This window comes from Lathamus discolor, chromosome Z (genome assembly GCF_037157495.1).
Source record: "Lathamus discolor isolate bLatDis1 chromosome Z, bLatDis1.hap1, whole genome shotgun sequence".
Taxonomy (NCBI): domain Eukaryota; kingdom Metazoa; phylum Chordata; class Aves; order Psittaciformes; family Psittacidae; genus Lathamus; species Lathamus discolor.
Window position 1 is genome coordinate 37,079,304 of NC_088909.1, and position 11,958 is coordinate 37,091,261.

The 11,958-nt window shown below is 37.8% G+C and overlaps 1 long non-coding RNA gene across 1 annotated transcript; it reads left to right on the top strand.

The window, feature by feature from the left end:
• Positions 1–1,221: 1,221 nt before the first annotated feature.
• On the top strand, positions 1,222–3,452 carry LOC136005248 (uncharacterized). Its single transcript, XR_010608731.1, has 3 exons — positions 1,222–1,291; positions 2,208–2,334; positions 2,810–3,452. It is a non-coding gene; the product is annotated as an uncharacterized LOC136005248 (long non-coding RNA).
• The last annotated feature ends 8,506 nt before the right edge of the window (positions 3,453–11,958 follow it).

Here is an 11,958-nt window from a genome sequence, read left to right on the forward strand (position 1 = left end):
TTCAGTGGCTGGGGAATGCTGTCTGCATTTTGAATTGTGCATGAATGATAGGTAGTTTTGGCCTAGTTTTATTTTCACATTCTCCTGCCCCTGATGTTTTCCCTGCAGTACACCACCAAAATCTCTGTGCTTTAACATCTGGGATTTTAGTGCTGATTTATTTTGAAGAAGGTTGAGTAAGGAGCGTTCCCTGATTGTAGTCTAGTATTTCTGGTTACAAGATGGAAAGTGAAATGTTGCCTGTCACTAGAGTGCATAACATGGATTTCTTGTTGAATTTCACTAGCTCAGTTTTGGCTCCAATGTGAAGCCCAGATCAACTGTTTTCTGCTGCCTTTAATAATAGGTATGTACACAGGTGGATACCTATATACGCATATAGGTATAGGAATCGGTACAACTGCACCGTCTCTTTGGCAAATGCATTTAGTGTAAAATTTTATGGAGAGCAGGAAATGCTTTCTAGTGATATGACTGATATATAAACCCTTTAATCTTTCAAACCCATTTCTGTTTACTTGTTTGAAAGGGTATCATCTTGTGTTTCACTCTCAAGGAGGGGGACGCACAACACAAACACACAACACAAACTGTTTTCAGAAGGAACTCAGAGGAATGAGGTAGCACTAGAGATAATCTGTAGAGTTGAGGTATCACAGTTAAGCATTTCCTAATGATCTCTACTGGCAATGAAGGCAAAATTGTACACAGACATGATTTAAAGATCTAAGAGTGACAGAGCACTGGAACAGGTTGCCCAGGGGGGTTGTGGAGTCTCCTACACTGGAGATATTCAAGGCCCGCCTGGACAAGTTCCTGTGTGATGTACTGTAGGTTACCCTGCTCTTGCGGGGGGGTTGGACCAGATGATCTTTTGAGGTCCCTTCCAACCCTTGGGATTCTGTGATTCTGTGATTCTGTGAATTATACTGCTGTGTAGAGTATTATAAAGATACCACCAAAGACTATCAGGAGAAAAAGATGGGTAGAAAAATAACTTATAAAAGCCATATGCTTTTAGCAGTCTTGCTGCAACAGTTCATTCTGCAGCATGTAGCCTGTTGTCAGCTTCATGTATTCACACTGATACTCTAAGGTCATCTAGAAGATGAAACTAGAATTCAAATATTCATTGTGTGAGACACTACTTAAGTGAGCTAACCTATATAAGTTAAATAGGTTACAGTCTTTATGGCTATCTTTCCAGAGTTGCTGTACAGAGGAATATTTGAAGAGACCTTAGAGGTTACCAGTATCTTCAGGTTTTGGTGGTATCCACTGTTACACAAAGGTAATTGTTTATCTTAAGTTAGGAGAATTTGTCAAAACAGGATGTTCCCCTCCCCCATCTCTGCCTGAAGCATTTAAAGGTGCCATTGCTGTGCATGCTATAGCTATTTGCTCATTTTGGATTCCCGTAAGCCATGCTCTCACACTCCATGTGAGGCAGCAGCTTTCCTAAAGTGCTTACATTCTGCAGGATGGCCTACCCCATCACCTTCTTGTATGTCTTCCCTGGCATTATACTTCACTTGTACTGTGTTTCCCTGCTGTCTACAAATTCTCCATTTACTTTTGTTTTGCTTCTATTCCTTGGTCTCTCTCTGCTCCTGATGCTTCTTCCATTTCGATATGCATCTTTGCCTCCCTATAGTCTTTGATGATACTTTCTTTTATGTAGTCCCTTTGCCCAGGATAGGTCCCTGCATCTACCATGTGCCCTAGTCATTGCTGAATCCCTTACAATTCATTTTCTCCAAAGAGCTGTTCTGGTTTATTTGCCTCATCTGTAGTCTTGCTTCCTTGTTTTGTTTGGGTGTCTGTCCTGTCCCTTTTCTATTTGATATTTGCTGTGGGCCCACATTAATCTGGGTTTGTGAATCATATGCATGTTACTGAAGGCTGTGGCAGTGTCATGGTGCTTTTTCCGGCCTTGATCTACCAGGGATACAAAGCTAATGTAGCTCCAGTCAATATTTCACGGTTTTAATTCTGATTGTTCAGTCAGTTGGCCAATGCAGCAGCTAATGCACACATATTTACAGCACTCCTGTAACTGTTAGGATTTGATTAAATTGATTAAAAACTATTTGATTAAAAAGAGATCATGGAAGAATGTGTTGTTCTAAGCCTTGCCCTACTGAAGTTGTTACATAAAGTCCAGTAACAATTGCTTCCTCCTCACACTTTGTTACTTGATCTTTCAGCACACAGGGCCAGAGCAGTCTGTTGTTCACATACTGGGACACCAGGGTAAGGTGGAGGTGCTACTGGGGCCAGAAGGCTGAAAAGCTGAAGCTGACTTGTTGAAAGACTTCTTACTGCATCTGTAAGGTACCTTTGCTTCTTTGAATACCCCCTACAAAATCCTTTGTCCTCTTTGAAGCTGACATACAGTCGTTTCACTTAATGATGACAATGCCTATGTTAGATTTCACTTTCAAAGCTGTGTGTGAAGTTCTGTGTATGCAGTATGTGTCCAGACAGTGTTTGTTTATAGCATGTAGCTGAGTTTAGCTGCTTTTGCTGTATGAAGTTATTTGTTCCTGTCTTACAGTCTGAATGCATTTCCATGAACTACTTGTTCTCTGACATTCATTGTATGTGCCTCACATTTGACTTGAAAGCTTTTTTACCTCTGAGGTGAATCCTTTTCCTGCATGCTTAAGAGAAAAATGTTAAACTGCTGCTGCTTACAACCTCCAGGAGAAAAATCTGTGGAGATGCTCATGAGTGTGTTTATTTGTACAGGAATAAGTTACTTTAAGGTGTGATTTAGTGCTTACTCCTTTTTAATTTTCCCTTGCAGGAGAACAAGAAAGTAATAGGAGGAAAAGTCATGTGAAGTGGAAAAAAAAACCAGCAAAAGTAGTGAGTCTGTGCACAGTTAAAACAAAAAGCTGTTCCTGATGCTAATGCAGACTAAAAGTGTGATTTTGGTGAACATGATACACAAGATACTCTATGACCACTATTATGAATAATGACCCTGAGAAAAAGAGCCCTGGAGGCATGGGCTTTTGATACGATTGTTTCACAGCTGATAAGTTGAACCACACTGTGTTCTCCCATGCTATATTATCATGAAAGATTTTTAAAAGCTTTCAAATTTTAAATAAATGTTTAAATTATTATAAAGTCTGTTGGTCATGAATAGCAGCAAGAAATCAGTTTAGGAAAGAAATTACTCCGCCCATCAGCCTGTAGGTGCCATTTGAGAGCCCTTTTAGTGTTTTAGGACACCTTTTATGATTGGCTAGGTGAGCGCTAGCAAGTGTAAAAAGTTACAGCATCCTATAAAGTGAATGCTTTAAAATTTCTTTTCCTCTGAGCTTCACTGATTACACTACATTACTTGTCATCACTGAATACGTCTCCAGTGACCAACCCCAATACTCTCCTTACTTTACATTGTAATCTTACATCCTCCAATATGAGAGCTTTATTTTTCATTGCAGTGCCATTTTCAAGATGTTAAAGGGCAAGCAGCTGCACACTGTGGATATGTATGGATATTTCTGCTCTTTGTTCTTCCAGCGGTACAGCAATTAGACTGAAGCTGCAAAGGGTCAAGAGAAGAAAAGCTCTCCCTATGAAATTCTATCAAGCTACGCATCTCTGAACCTAAATTTCTGGGTTCACTGGTTTTGTAAGAATGCCATTTTGCATTGCAAACAAATGAGCAAATAAACTGAAACCAAACAAATTCACGCTTTCAATTAGGAGTGGTCCAGTGTTCTATTATTATGCATTTTTATCCTCTCAGCATGGAGATCTTCAAAATGTTCCCTTGGGGGTTTCTTGGTTGAGAGTTTTTGTTCTGTTGAAAGGCCTTTTCTGGGCAGCTATCTCCAGAGAAAATCATGTCTGAGCTACTAGACAGTAAACAACAGCACAGACCCACAGGGTAGAGGGTGACCTGAATAAGGTTAAAACTAAAGCTAGTGACAGCAGTACAGTTCTTCCTGAGTGTCTGTGCACATGTGCATGTATAACGTCAAATATAAATATTTTAAACAGCCTTGGTCAAACCTCAAGCAAAAGAACTTCCAAGATACTATGAAGCAGAGGATGTTTTTAACAGCAGTTCACTTTTTGTGCACATATAAAGAAATTTGGTTAGAAATGTTTCAGGGTATGTCTTTATCAGTCATTTCAAGATTTTATACCATTTAGTCTTTTCACCTGTTCTCCCATTGTATCTAGTGCTCCATAATGTTGATGAATGTGATAACTTTATATATCCAGGGTTAATTTCTACGGTTATTTACATTTCCTGTTCTTCATCTCTCCTTCCTCCTGTGAGCCAAATAATGGGAGATTTCGCCTACACTACATCAACATCTACGGCTCAAGCAATTCTCCCTCATGCTTTTTCCTACTGGCCTTATGTGCCTTGGTTGCTGAACAATTTGGTTTTACTAACAAGTTTTCTTTTTACTGCCTGTCAGTTGTCTCTACAATGCTTCATAACAGGTTTAATAACTGTGCTGTGTCCATTTTCAGTTTTTAATGAAAGAATCTCATTTATCGAATTTCTATATGCAGCACCTTAAACCTGTTTTAAAGGAGACCACCTTTCTTTTTGTTAACAGGAAACATGTTTATCATCTGTTTGTAGTGGCCTATAATCTCCTCCCCAAAGAAAATACGTTTTACAAACTTTCAATTCTTATCAACACTATTGAAACATACCCAGATGAGCTTGTCACCTAGTAGCACAGCCACAGCACTACACAAACCAAGCTATGTGACTCTGGCTAGCCAAGCTGGCTTTTAAGTAGTAGGCTTCAGAGGTAGCATGGCAGCATGCTGTACAGTGTATATCTATAAATCCTTTTGCATAGTTAGGTGGATTTCACCACTTGAGCTGAGAAATCAGTGGTTCTTCAAAGCTGTTACCTGGCTATTCTTCTCGGATCACAGTCAATTTAGCAGTTGTAGGCTATTACACTGCTAGAGAAGAATTAACATATTGTGGTTACTATTGTGATACACATAATAGTATATAATAATAATAATAATAATAATAATAATAATAATGATGATGATGCCCCACCCTTTCACAGCTCAAGACTCTGGCAGGTAAAAAGAGAAAAATATATGTAATTGCTATGAGAACCTGAATACAGTGTTCTGTATAAAAGTCCTTCTACAATACAATATCCGCTTCATTCTACTAACTGAAAAAAACTAAGAAAATTGAAAGAGAGAAAGGTTAAACAAAATGGAAACATTACTTTTTAAACTCTATTTTTTTAATACTTTGCCTCTCACCTGAAGCTTCTGAAGCTGGAGCGGTGCTCCTGTCAGACCTCAGTAGCTGATAACAAGTGCTGAAATTTCATGCCCAAACAATGTCAAAAGAAGTTTTCTGTGAAAGCTGCATGGCCTCCTGTAACAAAGGATGCTGTTCATCTGTACAGTGCTGTTATCTGAATGTCAGAATATCTTTTTAAATGTCTTCAAGAGCAGACCTTTCATTTTCTTTTTTTTAAGTGCAAGAAGGTTTTTTAGTGAACTTGCATGTTAATTTCAGTTTAATCTTCGATTTTTTTTTGCTAGGCAATGTAAGGAGATACTGTCTGTGATATAAACACATCCTAATTTTCATTTTCTCTCTTTTTTTTGTTGTCTTATGGTGTTATGCAATACAAATATATCTTTCATATTAGATTCTCTCTGTGTAAATAAGCAGATTTTATGCTCTAAACAGCGTAAAATAGAAACAGATTAGACAGGCAAAAGGCAGTATTATCTCTGCTAAAAAGACAGAAAAATGAGAACACCTTTATTATTGACTATCCCGAAAATTTGTTTTGGAATTGAATGAAATGCACTGTCCTCTATTATTACAGTCTTTCTAATACCCATCTCCATACATTCCTTACACTCTATAGGTAAGTACTCTCAGCTGGTCTTACAGATAATTAATAGATAAACCCCCTTACTTGTTGTGAGCAGGATTCAATATGTGTGGGAAGCACACACATTTTGAGATGCCTGCTCTTAGTGTACCAGGGGAATGTCTTGTTCTCCTTCACATAAAATAGTGCCTTTACTAAATTCTTCTTTTTTTGGTACTACACAATAACCTAAGGGTTTTATTTTTTCAGAGTCTGTTGCACACCATCCTTGTGAAGCTCTCTAACGGTTCATCATGCAGTGACTTTTCTGGTATTCCTGCATACTTGTGCTTCTGTGAAGAGGACAGGAGGGTCTCTTGCTGACTCCACTTTGCCCACTCGGTGAGGGTCCTTGATTCAAATCAAGATCTTTAATCTGACTTACTTTTCTGCTTGACTGTTCTTACTCCTCTTTCACCTTGAATGTATTCTGTGGGATTACCTTGCCTGCACTGCCCTGGTGTGGGTGGAACTCCTACACGTCTACCCATTGCCACCAGCTCAGAGTGGCAGCATTTCCTTTTACTTTCCTGTTGTACTTACAGCCTACACTTCTTCACACAGATGGTACCTTAGAATGATTTTTAAAAGCATCTGGCCATATTCCTCCACTCTGCTATTACTCCTGTAATAATATACGTTAATAAAATAATATACTGTGGGGGTTGGAACTAGATGATCTTAAGGTCCTTTCCAACCCTAACTATTCTATGATTCTGCTATTCTACTTACTGGTAGTACTGGGATTATGCTGTATTTGGCATGCACTATAGATAAAAATGGTAATAACCTAATGATCTCACAGAGTAACTGCAAATAAGAAGCCTTTGCTGTAGTAAGTATATTCTGAATGCATGGGAAAGAGTGATGGTTACATAAATATGTAAACTTCTGCTTTGCTAGCACAGGTATTTACAGTCACAAAGGTGTAGCAGGCTGGAATTCAGTTTTGCAGGGATTATGGGTGTTTGTCATGATTTCCAGCCTGTGCAGAGATGGATGCCATCTTGTCTTGTGTCTGGTAATATGTAAAGTCAAACTAGGGCAGGTTTTCCTACCCGTTGTATAACCACAGCATGAGAATTCTCCCCTTTCACTGGATGTCTGTGTACCCACAGTTACCCTGTGTACTGCTGCTCCTTATTCTGTTAGTTGTGACTGCCTAATTTATTTTTTTTTATTTTTATTTTACCTTTGTACTGTAGTTTTTCTTTGGGATATTTTTCATTCTAGCATTCACAATGTCTTCTTGACAGTAGATTAGAATTAATGTAATTTCTGCTGGGGCTGCTTCTTATGTTCTTACAGACTGATCTTGAAAACCTTTTTCTGGTCTCTCTTACTGCGTCAATCCTTTCCCTCACCAGGTTGCTTTCCAGTTTCCGTAGGGTGAGGTCTGTTTTGTTGGCAGAATTGAGGCTGTTTTTCAAACTTGTTTGTGAACCACATCCTGTGGTATCTCTATCCTACGCAGAAACACAAGGTATCAGTTGGTGTGCTGGCTTTTTCATCTGGCGCTGTACTGAGGCACACTGGACCTTCCTTCCAGCAGTCACACAACCTTGTGCTGGCTGTGTGGCTATTTCCAGTAATAAGTTGTTACTGTCTTTGATGCCTGCTTCCATGTGTGCCACAGGTACGCACTTAGAGACATAACCTTCCATATCCATGCTTTTTATTTCATGAACATACTACCTGATCTCCAATTAGTGGTTCCATTTGTGTTTCAAAACCATCTTTACAGCAGTAATGACAATTGCTTATTTAGAGAAGCAATTTCAGGACATTTACTTAATTAAGGTTTACCTCTTTTATGATCATTTTTACAGTGCCCAGGTCACTGGGACACTAGCAATTGATCTTTTTGCTCTATGTGATTTGGCCAACACATGCAGAATGCCAAATTTCCTTATAGGAAAATAATTAGCTGTGCTCACTGATCCTGGCAAATAATAACACTTTCAATGTAAAGTGCAGTTGTATAGAAGCATCAGAGACCTGTCTTCTGGCTTGGTACGGGTCTTACACCAAAATACCCATGGCATTTCATTCACAGAAGACCTTCTCCTAAATAGTGAAACCTTTGAGTGGAAGGAGCACTTCCTCACTTCCTCCTTCCCCACTGCCTCCTGTCCCCGTCCCCCATTCCCACCCCCCCAAAAAAAAAAAAAAAAAAAAAAAGAAAAAAAAGAGAAAGTATTTCCTGGGTCTGTCAGCATGTGATTTTTCTGTTGTGAGGTATCTGGCTCAGCTGGGATAAATTGCACTTGAGAATATCATCTTGAATAAGAGATGCCAAACTGCATACTGCTGAAATCCATCACCTCCACTCACATAAAATTAGTATGACATCTTGTAAATAGGTGCAATGCCATTGGATAGAATGAGCATAAGTGTCCATGTGTCAGTGAAGTCTGGGTACTAGGCTGACAGATTTCTGTCCAAGAGTGTTGCAATGTTTTGTCTTTGGCTAATGTGTATCTTGGCATTGCTATATTTGAAAGATGAATTAACTCTAGAAAATTAAAAGATGTTTTACACTAAAATGACTTTCAGCTCTTTTAAAAGAGATTCTGAGGTCTGGGAGAAAGAAGGTGAAAAAGTAACCCCAACGCCTTTATCCCTCAGAAACACGCTACAAAAGGGAATTACGCACTTTGTAAAAATATTTTTGTGGACTCAAAGTGTTTCCTGCTAAATAACTCAGCCGTTTGTGGAAAATGCCTTGGTGACCTTCTGCAGCTTTCCCTCTGCAGAACCTTGTACATATTTTCTGCTGAACAGGGCAGAAAATGAGCTCCATTTAGAGTGCAGCAAACCATCTGAATAAATCATGTTTCAAGTACATGACCCAATTTCTTCTCAGTGGAATATCATACTCTGCTAATGGAAGCTTTCTGGTTTCAATATAATTGTCTTTTTCTGGGCAGTGAAAGGAAAAACTTTCTCTATCAATAAATATAAAATCTTCAATGCAAACAGTAAAATATAATATCTTAAATGCAAACAACAGAGCCATAGTGAGATACTGGCAAGCTAGTAATTGCACTGCTATGCTGACATGAGACACAGCTTGCCATGCTTTCTCCTTCCATCTTTTCTTTTGAAGGAATTGCAACAAAAAACAAAATGGGACTAAAACTTTGATTCCCAAGGGGAACTTTATAGAAAGTTTTAAGTCTAAATTGCATCATACTTTGGAGTAATCTGGATTTGGGGATGTCATGGCTGACCATTATTTCTTTGCTGGCTAACTCAAAATTCTATTTCATAGCAAAATTTGTACCTCTGAGTGGTTTTGTTGGTTTGTTTTTTTTTCATTTTGTTTTTAAATTGTATTATCTAAGATGTATCTAATTGCTGGGGAATTTTTTTCGTGATTCTTCAGAAATATTTCCAACCTACTTTTTTTACCTCCTATCTGAGTTGTTGTAAGTATAAGGACCATTACTGAAATTACTGAAACAACTTGAAGGCTGGAAAAAGTAACATTCTACTTCATGTTCTTTCAAGCAAAGAGTGTATTTCTTTCTTACACTCATGGGAAGGCCAAAAAAGACTTTCATTTCTCAGGGTGGAATTGTTTTCTCACTCTTATCCTAACACTTTTTCATGTGAAGATAGGTAAAATTGTCAGCAGTCATTTAAACTATGCCAGCCGACTTTGCAGGAGAGAAAATGAGGAACTATCACACAATTCTTCTGGATCACTAAATGTGTCATTTTAACATGTATTCCTCAAGTGAGAATGGCAGCAAACACCTAGGGATAAAAACAGCTAAGCTGCCACAGTTTATGCAGTTTACTGCTGCAACTGGAGATAGGATGCATCAATGACAAATCACAACATTATGATGCAAGACCAATATGTCCTTGGACATTTTTGTTTAATAAATTTAATAATGATGCTCTTTAAATTCACAAATTCATGTTTTCTGTTGATGCCCTGGGCATCACCAGAAGTGTTTCAGTTAATTACTATTTAAGTATTTTTTAAACAACCAAGCACTTCTGTTTATGCTTTTAGTGTTACAGAGATGCCCCTCTACTCATTTAAATATTTGGGGTTTGGGTATTGTTGTTGGTTTTGTTTGTTTGGTTTTTGGATTGTTTGTTTGTTTGTTTGCTTTCCAAAGGGCAAACTGGGAAACACACTTTCATTATGTTTGCATTTGTTTTTCCTATTGCTTGTTTTTCTGCTTAGCTCTGAACTACCACTCCGAATTGGGTAAATATTCCTTAGGAAACGTTATTGATCTCAAGTCCACAGCATTTGTACTTGACCCATATGTGTTATTTTCTCCAGTGTGGAAAAGAGTAAGAAGAAAATTAAGTAATTCATACCTACTTCATTACTTGTTCTCAGAGTTGTAGCAGAAATGCGATTTTTATTTCTGAACATGAACATTTCAAAATACTAGTGATAAATGTAGAATATGACTGTGATGACTGTTTGTTTTCAAATTCAGCTATATATTTCTGCTCAGAGCACAGATTTATACAAAGCAAGTGCATTAACATATTCGGGGTTGGGTGCCTGTTTTCGATTTCCAGAAAATTGCTTGCACTGTTTAACTAACCATTCTCATTTTTGAAATTAATAACTCAAATCACTGTACAAAACCATTTCAACTGTTTTACAGCTTATTGGTTTGAGTATCTAAAGCTAATGAATCAGTCTAAAAAATACGTTTGTGGTGATTTGGGGAGCGCCACTTGCTTTTACCTTTTTATTACATATGTGTAATATTTTCCAGGCTAATAATAAAAGCAAGCAAGTAGTTGAGGTTCTAGTGTGTTCAAATGATCTTAAGGTCTATGGACTGTGATAAGAAGACCAAGGCTTTGTTAGAAAATCTTTTGTTCATGTTGGATGTGTATTCTTTTCCCTCCTGTACCTTGCTACAACATTAAATTTTTGGGGATGAGATATTTAGTTAGCCCATGGCTTCAATAAATAAATGGAACTAACCTTTGTTACTTTATTGAGTTAGTATTTTGGGAAGCTTGGAAACTGAAAATGCAGATTTATCCATGGAAGGGATTATTTTCATGTTATAGAATAATGTTAAGCCCTATCTCCATGATTGGCTTTAATAACCACAGATGTATAACCCTGCTATGCCTGATGAAGATTTATGGTGCTGTCTCTTACTGCTAACTTTTGAGGAAACTGTCTTTAATTTGTGAATTGATTTCTCTCCACAGCTGTACTGTGCTGTGATGGCAGACAGATGAATCAAAATTACTGTAAAATTAAAACTTATGTTAAGTGAGAGTGTACCAGAACAAAAATATTCGCCCAAATCATACAAATTTATTCTGTTCCCCCAGGTGTGCTGTAACATGTATGTAGCTGCTAACTTTTCAGTCGGCCCAGCCTGTCCCAACTTTCAGCCTCACGCCATATAAAAACTTTAAGGAAAAATCCGCATATGAAATTTCTGGATGGAAAAGCAGAAGTTTCTGCAAAGGCTACAGGTGTAAACCATCAAGAAGTACAAAGTATATGTTGAAATACAGTGCTTTCTCTTTTCTCCATATCAGATAAATGTTGATGTCTGTTCACTGCTATAAAGCAGATTTTATGGTTGGTCTGAGTTGAAGTAGAAACACAAAATAGAGACAGCCACAAAGAAGCAACATTGCTTTATGTTTATTTACTAATGCTTACAAAAGTTCTGAATGCATAGTAATGCTAAACATTAATTGCTGCTAGATTATCTTTTGCGATGAATCCTAAAACGTAGCATGGAATTTTTAATGGAAAACAGAAACTGAGGGAAGAAAATAATCTTTCTTGTCACATCCTTGTCTCCTCCAGTGGTCTATTCATAAAATCTTGGATTGCTTGGTGTAGGGGTAACCACTTATTAATTGAAGCTTTCAAAGCTGTAATCCACCTAGAAGAAATAAAAGACCAACAACTGTCCCTGATCAAATGTTATGCAAGCATTTTTATATTCTTTGAAACACACCTTTTATAAATGGTGTTTATACAGCTGTGTTACTATGTACACTAATAGTAAGTGGATTGGAGAGGCACAGGAGG